The following is a 17,783-nucleotide window of genomic DNA, read 5'->3' on the forward strand; positions in this document are numbered from 1 at the left end:
ACTGTTGTAGAAAAATAGGGAAGTTTGTACATTTGGTATAGCTTAGCATATAAAGTAGAGCTAAGGAAGTATTTAGCGCATATTTTTCTAATATGCACGCTTAACTTACCATGACTTCTGATGTATCCAAGTATGGAATTCCTTGTAATATTCTGTTTGTAATTTGAATCTCTTTGTTCCTCCATTTCCCTAAACTCATCTCTAAATCTTCCACTCGCCTTATTGATCAACAAATGTCCAATAAAAATTAACAAAAATATCTAACTGCATAAATATATAATCCTTTTCATTTAATCTAAATCTCCCTCATCCTTCTCTTGATAATTAAACATTACAAAATAATAAAACATTACAAAAATGCTATTAAAAATTGAAAGATATTAAACATTACCAGAAACAATAATCCCTTATTTAGTTATCAAAAAATAATGTAAATATTCCAAACAAATGCATTACATCATTGAACATTTCCAAAAGGGAAACTATCCAATCCAGATAACCATTTAACACCACCAGAGATAAAATCATAATTTAACCACCTTCATAAAAACCAATTTTGTAGGTTTCTTCTTTCTTCCTAGCCTTCCTTAAATCCCATAGATAAAATTTTAATTCCTGTTTTCTCCTAGCTTCTTTGCCTCTTCTCTTGAAATCCTTATCCAATTACATTTGTACTTTCCATGATTGTAACTTCAGTAAATCTCATATATTTCACTTTAAAAGGATAATCCATATTGCTCTTTGGGTACATTATTTGTACATTTTTTTTTTTGCTTTTAAATGATCCAATTCCATTTGTAAATCCAGTATTTCCATCTCTTTCTTGTGAATTGTAAATTTTTAAGTCTTTGAATCCAATTTCAGTTGTGTTTAAAGGAATTTGTTCATCTTATGTAACAATATTTAGTTCCAGTAAAGAGTTAAAAGGTTCAAACACTTCTCCCACCCACAGATAAAAAAATTCCTTTAAAGTAGCCATCATGTCTTTAGAAATCAACCTTCAAAGTCTTCTTTTGCATTGAAATGTAAACAAAGCAGACTTCCCACATAAAAGGCTGTTTCTAGTTTCAAAATCTTTCTTTAAATCAGTTTCACAAAGCCTTAGCATTTAAACTTTTTAGATACAACTCTAAAGTCACACCTTTGCTGTATATTGAAATAATAATAATAACACAATCTTTTAAAAAAAATGAAAGATATTGTTTTCTTTTTTTAAAAAAATGGATTGAAAGGAAACTCACCCAGTTACTTATAGGCTGTATGTACCTATAAATATTTTTTCAAAAAATAAACTCCAAAATGATTAAAAAGATGAGGTTGGGTGAAGTCTTGAGTTCATGAAGGCTGCATTTATGGCTCAGAGTACAATGGAACTCTGACTACCAGCTGATTGCAAACAGTTGCAACACAAACCAACAAAAAATGAACTGGCTGCTTACAAAAATCAGATATCTGAAGTACCTGTGGGCAATCTCCAGATATCTCTTTCTTCCAAAGAAAATTTTGGCTTTGAAGCTCACATCTAGTTGCTTTTTTTGGCTGAAATGTCCCTGCAAGCCACTCGAACTGGAGAAAAGGCAGGCAATAGCTGGTGTTGTCTGACCAGAAATCTATTAAATATATACCACAATATTAGAAATTTGGATCTATTTCTTATTTACACCCTGGACAAGTTCATATTTGTACCACTGGACAAGGGGGGATATCTGTATGTATGGTGTTCTTTATTCCCGAAGGAAAAGTTTAAGGTTAAAAACCTTCACTCAGTTATCTGAAAATAAATTTAACTGAAATTAATGGAACTTAATTCTCAGAAAATTGTAATTGATGGGAAAATAGTCTTTCATGTTGATTTTAAATCTATTAAATCTGTTACTAAACAATATGATGGATTAACTATTAACTCTAACCCTGCATTCATTCACAATCTATATCAGTTACACACTACAATTTAATTTTAACTGGGTTATCTCTCTTACATCTCAGTTAGAATATGGCCACAATCACTGACTGGTTATAGAAAGAAGATGCTAAACTATGTTGCGTCAGGTTGTATTATTACTCTGTTAAACTCATATTTCAGCCTTCACTAGATCTATTTGGATGTGCTGAATATTTGTTAAATGACATCTGTTTTCACATTAGTTGTTATTGTTGCGAAGTCATGTCTGACCCATTGTGATCCCATGGACAATGTTCCTCCAGGCCTTCCTGTCCACTACCATCCTCTGGAGTCCATTTAAACTCATGCCTACTGCTTCAGTGACTCCAGCCACCTCGTTCTCTGTCGTCCCCTTCTTCTTTTGCCCTCAATCTTTCCCAGCACTAGGCTCCTCTCCAGTGAGTCCTTCCTTCTCATTAGGTGGCCAAAGTATTTGAGTTTCATCTTCAGGATCTGGCCTTCTAAAGAGCAGTCAGGGTTGATCTCCTCTAGGACTGACTGGTTTGATTACCTTGCAGTCCAAGGGACTCGCAGGAGTCTTCTCCAGTACCATAGTTCAAAGGCCTCAATTCTTTGGCGCTCAGCCTTTCTTATGGTTCAACTTTCACAGCCATATATTTTCACATTTCCACATTATAACCAATTATAGGTGGTTGGAACCTGTATATCCCACAAGATGGGTGATAAACCTTAAAGAAATCTACCCTTTGCTTCCTACTTCCTCCCATTTTAATGAAATCACAGTTATAGTAGACTTTTATAAAAGGGGTCTTCCTGTTTCTTACACTTACCTATTCAAATACTGAGTAAAAACTTTTTAAATAAATATCTAGAAAAAAAATCTCTTAATTCATCACTTCAAATTCTTTGCTATTGTCTGGGTATTCAAAATTGCTATCTTCCTAATAAACATAACTGTAGGCTATATAATGTGGCCTTATGAAGTTTTTATTATTATTAGTTTAAGGGGACTATGTTGAATTAAAAGAAAAATAGACACAAAGGAATGATAACTTTGTCAGTAGGAAAGCCCATAAAAATGTATTTTTATGGTTTAGCCAAATATCTTTATTGTTAATAATTTATTTTGTTAAAAAAAATGTTTTTCATTCTTCCAGTATGTCTCTAGAAATAAATGAGCCTAATTAAATAAATTAATGCAAATAGATTGCTATTTTACAGTGGCCATCTGGAAGAAAAGCAAAAAATATTAGTGAATGAGTTTTAGACGCACTGTTGTTGTTTATTTATTTGTATCATTCCTTTATCATTCCTCTTCACCCAAAACATCTCCCTCTTCCTATTTTTCCCCACAACAACAACCCTGTGAGGTAGATTGGACTGCGAGAGAATAACTGCCCAAAGACACCCAGCTAGCTTTCATGGTTAAAGCGAGACTTGAAATCACAGTCTTCTGATTTTTATTCAGGTACCTTAAAAACTAGATCAAATTGGCTTTTTAAGATGCTATTTGAGTTGTATGTTATAGTGTTCATTTTCTTAATTACTTCTACCTTTTACTGGAATTGCTACCTCTTTTTTCATCATATATATATATGTATATATTGCAGAAAGACTCCTCACATAAGCCTGATGATGGCAGATGAGATTCTGTCGAAACATCGCTTCTACCCTTTTAGGGATATATCCACAATTACATGGGAAGAAACCCGAAATATTAACTACACACACACACACACACACACACACACACACGCATATATATATATATATATGTGAGTTCTCTCTCTCTCTCTCTCTCTCTCTCTCTCTTTCTCTCTCTCTCTCTTTATATATATATATATATATATATATATATATATATATATATATATATATGTTGATGTTTGCAGATTAGTCAGCTGTTTTGTAACATCCTGTTGTCAAGTTTCCAAAAGATGCCCTAATTAATTCATGAGCCATGATCCAAACTTCAAAGGAAATATAGTGATTTATTAGGAGCAACATTTTGGCAATACTCGGATGCAGTCAGGACTGATCCCATGTAGATTTACGTTCCCCTATGACCCTCTCTCTCCCCTCCCCCCTGGCTAGGTCATAAATCACATTCTCCAATTAACCACTTTGGCTGGCTGTGAAACCTAACATCCTCCTTCTGATTGCGGTCAGAAAAATGTATGGAATTCACTTCAGTTCTCCCTCCCTCCTGCTCATGGCAACTTGAAAGCTTTGCAAGTTGACATCTGTGTGGGTGAGGTCCTTGATGTGTGCCCATTAGTCTTTTGTGTTGTAATGACCTGGGTAAAGGGCTGTGTGTTAACATCCTGAGTTCTAGTGTTGTGATAGCCTGAGTTTTTTGATGTAATGTCCTGAGCAGATGGCTGAGATGCCACATTCTGGGCTTTGGTTTGGCTTAGAGTTTGAGGTCTTGCCATCTGGAATCTAATGGAATCTAACGGATTCCAAAGAAACACAATTACCAACCTAATCCAAAGGGAGACACCCCCCAAGAACCAAGACACAGAACAGGACAATGGCATCGCCCTCCTCCCTTACATCAAAGGCACCACAGATAAAATCAGCAAAATTCTCCACAAACACAATATCAAGACAGCCTTCTGTACTGACCAAGAAATAGCCAACATCTTAAGAAACCCCAAAGACAAGATCCAGGTAGAAAACCAAGGAGTCTACGAAATCTGCAAAATCTGCCCAGCCACATACATTGGATGAACTAATAGGAGAATAAATGCACGCATTGCAGAACACAAGAATGCTATCAGAAAAGAAGAAAAAACTTCCTCCCTTTTCCAGCACCTTAAAACAACAGGACATGAAATTGACTTTGAAGGAACCAAATTAATATCCAAAACGGAACACTTCAACAAGAGAATAATCATGGAAGCTATCGAAATAGAGAAACACCCCCATAACATGAATAAACGCGACAATACCTCCCATCTACCGGACATCTGGAAACTAGCCCTAGTCAACAGAAGAGTCCCAGCCACGAAGATTAACACCGGACCCAAGATAACACATGACACCACCACCAACCATCCTCACCAAATTCAAACCCAAACCCATCCCATAGACGAAATACAATCACGATCCAGAAGCCAGACCATGGCAGCATCACCAGCTGCTGCACCCCTCTCCAATCCCCACACAAAGCAAACTGACACATGCCATGAACACATGGCAAGACCTCAAACTCGGAACCAAACCAAAGCCTGGGATGTAGCATCACAGCCATCTGCTCAGGACATTACATCAAAAAACTCAGGATATCCCCAAACTAGAACTCAGGATGTTAACACACAGCCCATTACCCAGGTCATTACAACACAAAATAATGGGCACACATCAAGGACCTCACCCACACAGGATGTTACGAAACAGATGACTAATCTGCAAACATCAACTCCATCAACCAATCAAGATGTTACAACACAGGCAACCAACCCGCTCACAGCAACAAAGCCAGCACCCCACAGCTCCCCACCAGTATTTATAGAGAGACGGCAGCTCCGATTACGTTTTCCTCGCACAAGCACGAAGCCGAAGACAGCAGCCTGAAGATGACGAGTGGGACCTCGTCAAAACGTCACCAAGATACTCTCAATCTTACACGGGAAAAGACCCCGAATACACCAAAACTTGCATACCTCTACCCGTGAAAATCTACGAAAACAAACATTATATATATATAATGTTTTTATATATATACATATATATATATATATATATATATATATATATATATATATATATATATATATATATATATATAGAGAGAGAGAGAGAGAGAGAGAGAGAGAGAGAGAGAGAGAGAGAGAGAACTCTATTACAACACATAAACTAGATTTAAATGGGACTTGGGTGAATTTATTTATTTATTTAGTGTATGCATCTACAGAGTCCGTGCAATTACTGATATACAAATTTCGTTGAAATAAAGCATACATACACACACACACACTGTATATACACATATTTAAAAGATATGTGAATAATACAATATAGGAGATAAAATATTAAATTAAGATGAAACCATAATAAAATCACTGTAATATGGAACCATTGAACTGCAATGGGATAGAAGCAGGGGTGAAATCCAGTAGCTTCTGACAGGTTCTGGAGGACCAGTAGCGGAAATTTTGAGTAGTTCGGAGAACCAGTAGCAGAAATTTTGAGTAGTTCGGAGAACCAGCAAATACCACCTCTGGCTGGTCCCAGAGTGGGGTGGGAATGGAGATTTTGCAGTATCCTTCCCCTGCCACACCTGCCAGGCCATGCCCATGCCCACAAAGCCACGGTCACAGAACTGGTATTAAAAAAAATTGGATTTCACCACTGGATAGAAGTTATAAATCAATATCAAAAGACGCTAACTAGCTAACTGGTTGTGGTGTGGGTGTGATGGGATCATCGCAGGCGCTTTGAAATTTCTCAAGGAGATATTTGTGAATGATATATGTTGTAGTTTGTTCCATCATAGTTTGATCCAGGTGCATCATAGTCACATTGTAGACTCTCAGCCATTCCTCACTTAAAGAGCTTTGCCTTAGTTCTGGCATGACCTGTCCTGATTCTATTCAGTTGGTTTCATATTTTCAGGGCAGCTGTATTCCTAGAAATGGTTTTGTTGGATCTGGTAGATCTGTTTTGTTGTGGTTATTAAAAACTGCCCATTTTAATCAAAATTCATCATCTAGATTGTAAGACTATGGCATGCTATTCCAAATTGGTTTCCTAGATTTAAGTCTGGTGAGCGTTAGAGAATCTAATATTTTATGTATTGGAAGATCTCTATGAGTTGATGGCGAGTTTATCTTATTCCACTCTCAAACTGTCTGTTGTTGTTGTCTGAGATCAAGAATGACAATATTAGAAGGAACATAGAGCCATGATAGCAGTGTGGATTTAAGAGTTCCAAATATTATTCTCATTGTGTCATTAAGGTAAACATCAATCTTGTTGGTATGACAACTTCTTCCCCATACTGGTGCACAGTATTCAGCAACAGAGTATGCTAATGATTGTATCTCTATACACAATGTTTTTGCTTGTGCTCCCCAGCCTGTTGCTGTGATTTTCCAAATCAAATTGTTCCTGGTTTTCAATTTTTGTCTGATTACTTCAAAGTGTTTATCCAAAGTGTTGGCTAAGGATTATTACTTGAGTGAAGAAAGCCATGTAAACAAGGTAACTTTAACTGACCTATCAATTTAACTAACTTTCTTCTCAGCACAGTAATGCTGCTGTTTTTATTTGAAATACATTTCCTGGTGAAGTAAAGCAAACATATTCATACCTCAAAAAACTAGAGCATCTGAAATTTTGGCTAAAGAGCTTTTAAAAATACTGAGTGGAAGGCTATTGTTGCTTGAAATTAAGTTGGATGAGTGACCTCAACTAGATATATACATATTAATAAAAGAGCAATCTTTGACAATTAGTGATGTGAATTTAAATTTCTTAGATATCACTGTAAATGCAGTTGAAGTCAACCAATTCATTAAGTGCTGTTAAAAGAAAAAGACAGGTATCGGCTTCATTTTTTTTCCTCAAAGCATATAGCTTTGAGAAACAGAAATATCTAAGAAACAGATTTCATTGGGAATCAGGCAAGTACAGGAGATTAAGAAGGAATTGAATAAGGCTAAATGATGTAGTATTCATGAATAGTATTATAAGGATACATCAATGCTCATTTTATATCCTTGTCCTCTATACACAGAAATACAAGGTGATAAATTGTCTGTGGCCTTTAAACAGTTATTTTAAAAAAAGTTAAGAAGTGAAAATGTCTATCCATAGTAAATCTTTGGGTGGAATAAAGCTATATAGGAATTACAGTAATCTGAGATACTAAAGAATAATCAGTTCAGAGCTGCTATTCATTGCATAGACTATACTTACTAAAACCTCCAAACTTCTCCTATCTGTATATCAACATCTCCAATGTGTGATACAGCTCTTTGCAAAGGTTTGCCTTTATCATGTAAAGATTTCTAGATTGGCCATTGGGATAGGGAATATCTATCGGCTTAGGCTTCAGCATGAGAAATCCAAATTCAACCCTTCAATTGTTTGTAACATTATATATTTTATGACTACACAACTGGACTACAGAAAACTGAATGAGCATTAGATGCAAAGAGATACAGAATTCTCTAATCATTGAAACCATTCAATACTAGTTGAAGTACCAATCTGCCCAGTGAAAGCACTTATAATGAAGCTAAAGCTTAGGTATTTTGGACACATAATATGAAGGCAAGAATCATTTGGAAAAATGGAGGGCAATTGAAAAAGAGGCTGAAGCATGGCAGCTGGCTACTGTCACTAATGATGGGAAGCATGACCTTATAAGAACTCGAAGAAGCAGTTATTAGCAGACAATCCTGGCAAAATGATGTCTAAGAGCTAAAAGTGACAGAACAAGCAGCCATTCTGATTTTTGCAACCAGGTCTGCTAGCTCTAGTATAACTTGGATGCTCTTTAGCAAATTAATTTTTAAGGACTACAATAACTCAGTAAATTCCTATAATCAAATCATTTGCTTTTCTTAGATTTTATATAGTTGTAATATATTGCTACAATTATTATTTAACTTGAATTCTTTGATCATATGTATAGATGCTATAAATCACTTCCATCTCCAATTTAAAGAATAATAAAAAAAAAATCTCTGTTGAGTTTAAAAGGTTTGAACATTTGGATTCCTCCTTTTTTAACATAACTAGAGTTTGAGGTCTAGTTTCCTGACAGAAAATAAGGGATCTGTTTGCATCTTAAATCTTTGGGAAAATCAGGATTGGCACCTTACTTTTTTCAATCTATTAACTTTCACATCTCAATCTATATATTCCACTTTTTTTTAGCTAAGAAGAAATTCCTTTTCTCACAAAAGCTATCACATCTATATAAGGCTATCTGTCTTCCTTTTATTCAGTGGTTTTTCATTGATTGACAAGTACTACATTGAAAGGAAGACAGCATATCCGCAGTGTCATTTCAGATACAAGCAAAGCCCAAGCAGTAACTATTGCTTCACTTTTAATCTCTCCTTGAAATTCCCTCTCCTGGCTTTATTTAAGATCACATATCTAAAAACAGTAAAACTTTATATATCCAGATCAGTAGTAAAAAAAAAAAAAATCAGGTGTATTTTTGGCATTGATAGATAGAAATCCATTTTATCATCAATGTATTGCAAGATACTCCAGTTAGTATACATTTGACATTTCTTAAACTGTCCTTACAGCACTTCTGAAGGATACACTAGTAAATAATAGATGCCCCAAAATTGCCCAAAGAGTTTCATAATTAGAAAGTAACCTATCCTGGTCTAACAGTTTTTAATAATGTTGCACTGGGTCAGGGGTCAGCAACCTGTGGCTCTAGAGCCACATGTGGCTCTTTCACCCTTCTGCTGTGGCTCCCTGTCACTCAAAATATGTGTGACAACCACCAATGTGTGACACCTGCCGGCACGCAATTTATTGAGCTTTTCAACACCCAGTAGACCAACCATGGATAAATCCAAGAAAAGAAAAGTTTCAGAAGAATACAGAACGTTTAATTCAACTACATATACTAGTTTTGTGGCCACTCAAGAAATAGTCAGGCACGGGAAGGGTTTTGTGGTTCCCGGTGTTTTCTTTTCTGTGGGAAATGGGTCCAAATGGCTTTTTGAGTGTTTAAGGTTGCAGATCCCTGCACTGGGTTATCAATATATATGTTACACATGTTAAGCACTTGAAATAAAATGTAAAATGCATCTCTCTATTGCCACTAAATATTAAGGCAAGCTTGGGGAACTTGCAAACTTACATCCATGCAAGGCTGTCTGTCTAATTGAATAGGGCTCCTGAAACAGTCAGTTCAGCAGGATTGGCAGAGAAGAAGTAGAAGGAGGAGCGAACCAATTTGGTGTAGTAATCAAGGTGCTGGCTCAGAAACCAGAAGAGTGTGAGTTCTAGACCACCCTTAGACATGAAAGCCAGTTGTGTTACTTCAGGCCAGTTACTTTCTCTTAGCCAAACCCACCCCATAAAGTGGTTGTGGAGAAAATAGGAGGTGTGTATAGGTATGTATCCTACTTGCATTGTCCCAAAATAAAGGTTGGATAAGAATCAAATAAGAGAAAATTGTGACAGAAAAGAGAAGGGAAAACTGAGGGCAGGGAAAGAAAAGGAGGTGAACATCTAGAATGGATACCCCACCTATTTTTACTCTTGACCCAACAATATCCTATTTTCACACTTCAGTCGATCAATTTAAAAAACAAAGTAGCTCATGCCTGTCTTAAGGGAACTTGGGTTATTAAGAACAAATAAGGATGTGATTATCTTCATAGGGCAGTATTTTAGTTGCCTATGTTGGGCAGAAGAAAGAGATGGGACAGCATTAATCTGGCCATTTCCAATTTTCCATATATTCAATATTTCCACACTGTGTTGAGATATCCAAGAACAGGACCATGTAAATTGTCATATGTGATATTACTAGTTATTTATTTGTCCTATTAAAATTAAATAAGTATTCTATCTTTCTACTAGGGGTTCAATAGTACATTAATATTTTGAATGCACAGCCAGAACTATTTTTCTTATCTTTCAATCACTATGTGAAATAAATTAGGCTAAAAGAAGTATGGCAAGAGATTTGAACCTGACTCTTCCTAGTCATATTTTAACATTCAGAAGTCTGTATCACCTTGTCTCTAACTTTATCAAATTTCCTCTATGCATTTTCCTCCAGCTCATACTTACTATTTTTCTTAAAATGTCCGATGTTTTATAAATTTGAAGCTAGACACACACATACACACACTACGTAGACTGAGATAGATAGATAGATAGATAGATAGATAGATAGATAGATAGATAGATAGATAGATAGATGATAGACAAGAGACAGACAGACAGACAGACAGATAGATGGGAGAAAGAGAAAGTGAGAGAATATTTCAAAATGTAGTATAGACAGCTATAGTATGCAGACTATATAGTGTGGGCATTTGCAGCGTCGAACGTGTGTGTGTGTGTGTGTGTATTCCAGTCTATATAATATTTAGAGAGTGTGACTCTGGTCAGGTTATGTAAAAATACAGAAAAAAACCTTTCATCTCTGGTGAAGTGATCTATATGACAGCTGAATGTAAGAGATGACTAAGTTGATCCTGAGAGTGGGGTGAAATGCATCATCAGTCTAGATTTTCTATGCCTCCAAAAGAGACCTAAGTTCAGCTCCACTTGAAATTCTTATCTGATGCCAATTTGTCTTAACCATCAATAGATCAGATTCTTTTATATAGGTTGTATGGAATAAACTCCCAGTGTTTTTGGAACTCTAGCCTATCTCCTGGTTTCATGCACCTGACACTGATGCTGTTAATCGCCTGTACTATAAAAGGTTTGCTAATTTTTATGGTTCTATAGTTTTCTGCAACAGACAAACGTTGAGGAAGCTATCTCCCATAAAGCCTTTTCATACACCTTTCTAATATATGCTTTGAGTACAGATATGTAAGATACTTGATGGCCCAAAAAAATCTAGTCACACAGCTGTAAGGCATCATTTAGACCTATCAAGTCCAACCCCCATGTTCACTGCAGGAATCCCAATTGAAGTATCGCAGACTTATTAAATAAATGTCAGAAAGTAACTGATGCATTGGAATAAAATTTAAAAGGAGAAAAATAATGACAAGTTCTCCATTTTCAAATAATGGTATAGTATTATATCATCCTCTGCCTGCAAGACTTCCTTGCCTTATTAAATCTCATTATAATTACCTGAAGCATAACAATTTCTATAATGTTTAAAACCAACTAACATTCCACTATGCTATTGTAGGAACAATATGTTCATGATGCATGTGTCTCTTTCTCTATTTCTATTTCTTTCAATATCTCTATCTCTGTATTAGCTCTATTTCCATTTCCATCACTCTCTATCATCTGACTCTCTATCTCTGTCATCACTATCCGTCTCTCTAATCTATATAATTGCATTATTTTGCTACAAATTTTTTTAAAAAAAAAACAAGCAAAAGACATGCTGCCAAAATCTTTGTTTATATATTCATTAATAGAATAAGAATCCTTACCCACCATCCACTCTGCCACTTGATCTCACAGACCTCAAAAAACAGAATAAAATTATTCACACATTTCGAGGCCTTACTAGAGAATAGCATCACTTTTATTTCTTTATTTTTATCTTTTGTATTGCTGTTACTGGAAATATCAGCTGATTTCCCCCCCTCTCTCTTAATGACCTGAAATTGTGAGGAAAATATTTGGGAACATACAACAAGGGATGAATGCATAGGAAGAGGTGGCTTCAGTCATGTGTGAGTGTATCTTCAGATCCTCCATTCTCTGTCTTACTACTCTGTCCCCTCTAAGGACTTCCAGGAAATCTGTTCTGATAATTCTACCACCAACCACTTCAGAACAATTTCTGCCTGCCATGGTTTACTTAGGAGAGGACAAGCAACAATCTTCCTTCAGTAGCTTGACTGTCATAGGGTTGCCAGGTCTGCTTCCAAAAAATAGCGGACAAGTGGGGGGGGGGGGGTTAAGCAGTAAAAAAATAAAAAAAAATTACAATTAAATTATATATTTTCTTACAAACATTTTAACACGTATTAAAATAATCACTTCAAAACTTGATTTAAAATTCAAAACATCAAATATATTACAATAATATGTAAAATATTAAATTACATTTTACTTTGCTGTCGTGTGTATTTTTTATTTGACTGTGCAGCTTTGATCAATTCTTTGTGTTTAAGGAATAATTCTTTAATTTCAGTACAACGTTGAGAAATATTAAAAAATATACAAAGTTCACTTCGAACTGATGGTAGAAGCAGTCGGTTACGTTCGTCAGTCCACAAATTTCCCATGACGCTGAAAATTCGTTCAATGTTTGCATTTGATACCGGAATTGATGCACAATACTGGAACAGTTTCAGTAAACTCAGAACTGGCTCTTTCTTGAAAAAGTCCACTTATCAAGGGATGAATCACCCTGCAGATGAACATAAACTTCTTCTAAGGCAGAAATTTCATCGAAAAGAGTGTTGGGTGGAAGTTCTTCTCGCCATGGTGATAATAACCAGATGTTTGTCATTTCTTCTAAAGTTGGAGGATTATTGCGAGCAATTAGATTGAAACAATTTAGCGTCTCATATACTGAATCGGTGAAATTATACCACTTTTCTAGGTATGCAATGGCTCTTTGATACACGTTGATGGCTTCTTTCTTGAACTTTTGCACGGCATTCTCAGGCAAATGTTTTTTACGTAAGGCAAATAAAACTTTCATTCCAAAAAACTGCTCATCATATTTTTTTTGCAAAGAATCACGCAGCTTACACATGATAATGTGAAGATCACATGCAATAATTTTCTTGCTTTCCAGCTTCAGTAGGGTGTCTTGCATTATTGACATGAAGAAGTGCGTGAAATATAAATACAATTCTGAAATTGTTGGTTCATCATCCTTTGCGAGTTCATTTTCCTGATCTGAAATAAGGTTCCAGATAACTTGATGGCACTCATCAAATCCAAGAGAAATAAAATACGATTTTAGAGGTATCCAGTTTAAAAGAAGTCTTTTGACCGCTTTAAACAAACTTAACCAACATGTTGGAACATGGCGCAAAACTCCATGGAATTCTGACTCGCAAAACTCAAAAAATGATTTCAACTCTTCTCGTTTCTTCGCAGAATTCGAAAATTTGGCAAAAACCTTCAGCACTACATTTTCGATATCAAAAGATAACTGCTTTAATGCATTTTTTGCGCTGTTGTGTAAAATGTGATTATTGCAATGAGCAGCTACAATATTGTCATTTTCTAGCAATAATTTTTGGTAAACAAATTTGTTCACTCCATAATTGACTGATGCATTATCTGCTGAGTAAGCTGAAACATTATTTCCAATTCGTTATCACTAAGAACTCGAAACAGCTGATTTTTTTATTGATGTAGAATCTTCGAAAGAATCCTCATAAAAGTCTAAAATTTTCACACACAGTCCTTCACAAGTAAAATATTGTGCAACAACGGGATACATTTTGTGATTTCCCTTGTTTGATGTGTCAGTGGAGAGAGAAAATGGAATTCCAGTTTTAAGATAATTGAGAACCAACTCAATAGAAAAAGGATACAAAACCTCATTGACAATAGCTGATGATTTGGTTCTTCCACAAGACATCTTTTTTACAATTTCTGAATCATCAAAAATTTGCTTCATTAACTTAATACCGCAATCTTGAGCCAGGAAAGAAATATGGTGTTTGATCCCATGGTAAGTTTCAGCCATTTCAGCTACAGTCACTTTCTTACTGAAAGAGGAGTCTTTAACAATGAAAAACGAATTGATTCGCTTGTTGCTGGAAGCTATTTTCTCCTTATCTAAATGATTTTTTGTGCTTGCATGCTGTATGAAAGCTTTTATACCATTATATTCAATTGTGAACGATTTCTGACACAATTTACAGTAGGCCGTCGTATTTGTTCTGTTGGTTTTGTTGTTGGTAATCCATGCAAAAGTAGCTTCCCAGTCTTTGGTGTATTTGCACACTCCTCTCTTTCATTTTAAAGAATTCGAAATCTCGCCGCTGTCACTCTTATCACTCAACGCCATTTTAGGTCAGTCAACATAAGCTACAATACATTTTAAAAATGTGAACTGTGCATAATTTTATAATATATTTTTATTTTAATCTCATCATTAATTTTTTTGGAGAATGGAGTTCAATGGATATTCGATCTTTGTCTCATTCTAACTTATGAAAAAAAAAGACAAAATGTGATTCTCCTATCCTTATTCTCTTAGACTGTACAGCTTTAGATTATGTACCATTTCATCATAAAGCTTTTGAATAAAAAAAATGTCCACTATTTTATGAAAAAAAATAGTGAACATAATGTGAAAAAAGCGGACTGTCCGCTCAAATAGTGGATACCTGGCAAGGGTATTGACTGAAATATTTATTTATTTATTTATTTATTATTGAATTTCTATACCGCCCTACTCCCGAAGGACTCAGGGCGGTGCACAGCCATGAAATAAAACACATAGATATACAAAATTTAAAATCGAATAAAATGAATTAAATAAATTTGGCTGAATTAATACCCATAATTTAAGATACCCATATTTTAAAAATGGGTAAGTTATATAGCACATAACTTTATAGCACATAAAAAATATGTGCTATAAAGGCCTTTATCAGAATTTTAAAAGGTTGAAAGGAATGAAAAGCAGAAGAAATGAAACAAGACGAACAACTATTCCCAAATTGTTTGATAAATAATTTCTGTCCCTAGAAGTTGGGATCACCTGGTGTCTTACTCTCCATCTTTATTTGGCTGCCATTATGTACATAAAAAGAATAAGGCTGAAATTTTCAAAGGCCACTTTTTTTGGAATTGTCCATGCTAATTGTGTGCAGTACGGCTCAGTGGTGGGATTCAAAAATTTTTACTACTGGTTCTGCGGACATGACTTGGTGGGCATGGCTTGGTGGGCATGGCAGGGGAAGGATACTGTAAAATCTCCATTCCCACCCCACTCCAGGGGAAGGATACTGTAAAATCTCCATTCCCTCCCCACTCCAGGGGAAGGTTACTGCAAAATCCCCATTTCCTCTCAATCAGCTGGGATTTAGGAGGCGAGAATAGATGGGGGAGGGGCCAGTCAGAAGTGGTATTTACCAGTTCTCCGAGCTACTCAAAATTTCCACTACCGGTTCTCCAGAACTGTTCAGAATCTGCTGAATACCACCTCTGGTATGGCTTCCAATGGCATTGGAAAATTCTGTGATTTAAATATTTAATATACAGGTAAATGTAAATTCTTGCCTCTTTGTGGATCTTTCTCCCTGTTTTTACTTGTCTTTTGTCCTATTTTGTGAGTTAATTTTTTCTGAGGCTTGATTATCATTAATTTTAAAAGAAAACATTAAGTTATGTTTTTACTAGCTGAACCGAGGAGTGTGTACACTTGCTCTAGTCTCGGTAAAAGGCAGGGGTGGTATTCACTTACCTTTGCAACCGGTTCACAAATTGGCATGCACACAGGGTCAAAAACGGAACATGATGACATCCAGGTGGGTGGGCGGAGCCTCCCACCGCCGCTACTATCGGATCGCACGATCCGGATAGAGCCAGCTGAATTTCACCACTGGTATAAGGACTGGGCTCTGTACAAACTAAAGTAGAAATCACCCACAATATTTTTTTCAACACAATCTGTCAGCTGCTTCCTTAGGCCCAAATTCTCACACAATATTCACACATCCACACATGCTCACACTCACACAAAAGGAGAGAAAACAGTCTCACAACTCACATTACAATCCATGAACTAAACAACCACAAACCTTTAACAAAATGAAATTACATTAAATCCATACTTTATCTAGCTCCACCAGTTTGTAGTTTGCTCTATAATTCCCGAGCCTCCAACCTTGATTTCTGTGTGTCGGGATGTTATTTAAACTCAGTCTTGAGTAGGGACACCATATATCTGAACAGGCAAGACATGTAAAATTGGAAAGGAGGACATACTATTTAACTTCCTTGGACTCTAAAACAAAAATTATAGCCAAAAATGCAAAAATGTACTTAGGCTGGCATGTATGTGAAATTATTTTTCCAGCCTCAGAAAGATTGGCTTTTTCAATTGCAATATTTTTCCAACAAATCTTTATTTTTAGGAACTTATGCTACAATAATATAAAAACAACAGTGACATACTTTTCGAATTTCACCATTGAAATATAGGACAAATCATGTACAGAACTGAAGGAGCCGGATTGAAGTCTATTGCTAGACCTAGAAATAAATTAAATTTAGCTTGTTGAGTCTGTTAACTGACAAGAAAAAGAAAGAAACTGACAATTTACAAGGTCACAATGTGTGAATCTTACAGTGTTTACTATTATGAAAACAGTCTATACCAGAAAAAGAAGACACACACACACAAAAAAATCCCCAACCCCACACAATATTAGATTTTAAAGCTATGTTTGCTGGATGAGGGATACAATAACAATAAGAAGGGCATGTCATCCTTGGGCAGATATCTCCTAATCTTAGTCTTGGAGAAAAGCAGTGATAGAAAGAAAGACAAAAGGCATAATGGAGAGTTCTCCACTCTGTGAAAGAGGTCATCTTTATAGGCTCTTCAATGTTAAGTCATTGTAGCTTTGGATATTTCTGTCTACAGTATGTTCCCAGGATGGAAAAATCAGGTTTTCCTTTAATTCTTTGAGTGGCCAATCCTCTTGGAATTTCTTCCCATTCGCTTTTCAATTTTTTGTGCCTTTAAGTCAGTATTAACTCCTTGGTTTATACAATAATTTTTATTGAAGTTTAAAAATACAAAGTTAAAAAAAAGGTAGTACAAACTAAGAAAAATATAAAAAAAGAAAAGGCAAAAAGTGTGTGTGTGTGTGTGTGTGTATGTGAGAGAGAGAGAGAGAGAGAGAGAGAGAGAGAGAGAGAGAGAGAGAGAGAGAGAGAGAGAGAGAGAGAGAGAGAGAAATGATTCCCCTTTATTAAGACAAATACAAATACAAACATTTTCAGTAATTTAACAACTTCTCCAATATTTCAAAGATCTCTTCATCTCATATGTCATCCTTTATCTTTATAAAGCTTCATCATTCAATCTTAATCAGCAAAAATCCATTAAGAGCTACCAGAAATAACAATATATATACATTAACTTAAACAAGCAAATCAATTTCATATTTATTTCCTGTACACAAAATTCGTCATTTTTTTAAAAAAATATAAATGAATTTTTTTCTGCATGCCTTATATCTATAAACAAATCTTT

Source organism: Pituophis catenifer, unplaced genomic scaffold, assembly GCF_029215685.1.
Source record: "Pituophis catenifer annectens isolate HBS135680 unplaced genomic scaffold, rPitCat1.0.hap2 SCAF_3, whole genome shotgun sequence".
Classification (NCBI taxonomy): Eukaryota; Metazoa; Chordata; class Lepidosauria; order Squamata; family Colubridae; genus Pituophis; species Pituophis catenifer.